We start from the raw sequence: 2,766 nt of genomic DNA, 5'->3' as shown, positions 1-2,766 counted from the left end.
GTTATTTTTGATTAGGTGATACGACTTTAGCCTGTCAAATTTTGGCGCCGTTGCCGGGGAAACGGTTTTATTTTCTGTTATTAATTGTTTTTCTAGATTATTGTTTGTTACTTCTCAAGGGACTCCCGTTCCTTGAGACCGGATCTCACGACTGTTTTCTAGTTTTTTCTTGTTTATGCCCAGGACTGTCCATACCAGCGATCTGACTTCGTTCGATCCTGAACCTGAACGGACCTTTCGTAGACGGCGTAGATTCGTTAAACAGTTGAGAGACTATCCTGACTCTGAATCCGACTATCTGATTAGCAATCTATTCCATACAGATTCAGAGATGGGTGACCAAGAACCACCACCGCCACCCCCACTTGTGCCAAGGCTTACAGACTACTCTAAACCAAGTCTGTCTGTGCTCCCCAAGGCAATCATGCCTCCCATTGCGGTCGAGAATTTCAAGATCGAACCCCAGCTGATAAACATGATCGAGAGACACCAATTCGGTGGGGAAAAGGGTGAAGATCCTGATCTCCATATTCAGTCTTTCATTCAGTATTGTGCCACCATTAAGCAGAAGAATTTAACATCGGAGCAGACTATGGAGATACTCTTTCCATTTTCATTGAGTGGGAAGGCAAAGCTATGGATTAATAGTCTCAACCGCGCAACTATGAAAATCACCGATTGGAATTCTTTGGCCCTTGCATTCTATGTTAAATATTTCCCACCTGAGAAGACAGCTCATCTAAGGGGACAGATATTAGGTATCTCTCAACAAGCAGATGAGAGTTTGTTCGAGGTTTGGGAAAGATTCAAGGACTTGCAAAGAGAGTGCCCACACCATGGTTTGAAGGACTGGTTCCTGGTTCAGCAGTTCTATAATGGTCTGGGTAATGAGTCTAGGTGTCTTTTGGATTCAGCTGCCAGTGGGATATTTATGCAACTGGAGGTGCCTAGAGCTTTAGAGGTGATTGAGGAGATGGCCATCCATAGTGCCCAATATGGGAATCCTAGAGGTTTTGCCGATCGTGGTGTTAAGCATGAGATGAACTCTATTGAACAACTTACTGCTCAGCTAACTGCCCTACATCACAAGCTGGACAATATACAGATCGCATATTCCCAAGCCACCCAACAAGCTAGTGTCGCCGCAATGAGTGCTCAGTTGGCCAATGTCTGTAATAGTTGTGGGATGCAAGGTCATTATGCACCGGAATGTAGGAGCTCTATTGAACAATGCAATGCATTCCAGGCCTACAAGCAGAACAATCCATACTCCAACTCATACAATGAGGGGTATAAAAACAACCCCCTATTATCATATAGGAGTACTAATGTTCAGAACCCCCACCAGATTCAACACCCTCCACCACCACAACAACCTTACCAACCACCACCACAGCAGCCCTACCAACCGCGAAACTACAACCCGCAGCCTAGTGGACCATCTGGCTTTCCTTCACAGCCTCAACCCACACAGCCTGATCTCATGCTTGTTGAGATGCGGAATATGATGTTAGAATTGCAGAAGTCTTTGAGCGAAAAGGATACCAAAATCGATGCCCTCACTGCTCATAACAAGATCATGGATAAACAGTTGGCACAAATGGCTACTACTCTCGCAGAGAGACCCAAGGGTCAACTCCCTTCACAGCCTGTGACCAGAGAGTCTGTAAATGCTGGCACTTTGCGGAGTGGATATGAGTATGATGGGCCACCTATGACTATAGAGGAAGGGGTTGAAGTATCTGTAAGTGGTGCTGTGCCAAGAGAAAGTGAGAAGGTGGTCAAAGAGAAGGAAATTGACACAAGGGTTGAGAAGAAAGTTGAGATACAAGTTCCACCTATCAAACTTCCCTTCCCTCATCGTCAGCTAAAGAACAAGCTAGACAAGCAGTTTGGTAAGTTCTTAGAAGTGGTAAAGAATCTGCAGGTAACGGTCCCTTTCACTGAATTAATTACTCAAGTACCTGCATATGCTAAATACATGAAAGACATCTTGACTAGGAAGAGAGCATTTAGTGAGGTGGAGACTGTTGCATTTACTGAAGAGTGCAGTGCCTTACTACAAAATAAGTCTCCACCCAAGTTGAAGGACCCCGGGAGTTTCTCTATCCCGTGTAATATTGGCAACCTTTTTATTGACAAAGCCTTATGTGATTTAGGTGCCAGTGTTAGTGTCATGCCCTTGTCTGTCTATACTAAATTGAACATGGGTGATTTAAAAGTTACCAACATAACTCTGCAAATGGCCGATCGATCTGTAAAATACCCCCTAGGTGTTCTAGAAGATGTGCCTGTTAGAGTAGGTAAATTTTTTATCCCTGTTGATTTTGTTGTGTTGGACATGGAAGAGGACAGGCAGATCCCTATTATTTTAGGTCGACCTTTCCTACACACTGCGGGGGCAATCATAGATGTCAAGAATGGCAAGCTGACCTTAAATGTGGGGGATGACAAGGTTACTTTCAATTTAACCCATGCTGCTAAGAGCCCTATGGTAGAGGAGTCATGTTTTGGAGTCAATGTTTCTAATGATTATTTTAATACTAAATTGACTCATACTAACTCCAACAATCCTTCGGAAAAAGAGCATGTTTCAAATTGTTTTGCAGGTGGAGGTAATCGGAGTATGAACTCTTCGGCATGGGTTCGAAGGGAAGCACGATTTGATGATGCTGAGACCCGAAAGGCCGAAAGTTCGGTGAACGGTGGGCATCGCATTCATGATCGGGGTCGTGGTCTGTCACCCCCCACGCCACATAGCTCATC

At 44.5% G+C, this 2,766-nt stretch overlaps 1 non-coding gene across 1 annotated transcript; it reads right to left on the bottom strand.

The window, feature by feature from the left end:
- Positions 1 to 737: 737 nt before the first annotated feature.
- Positions 738 to 843, bottom strand: LOC130471011 (small nucleolar RNA R71). Its single transcript, XR_008931712.1, has one exon. It is a non-coding gene; the product is annotated as a small nucleolar RNA R71 (small nucleolar RNA).
- Positions 844 to 2,766: the final 1,923 nt, after the last annotated feature.

The sequence above is a fragment of the Spinacia oleracea genome, chromosome 3, assembly GCF_020520425.1.
Source record: "Spinacia oleracea cultivar Varoflay chromosome 3, BTI_SOV_V1, whole genome shotgun sequence".
Lineage (NCBI taxonomy): Eukaryota > Viridiplantae > Streptophyta > Magnoliopsida > Caryophyllales > Amaranthaceae > Spinacia > Spinacia oleracea.
Note: the sequence above shows the minus strand (reverse complement) of the source record. Positions and strands in the feature narration are given on the sequence as shown.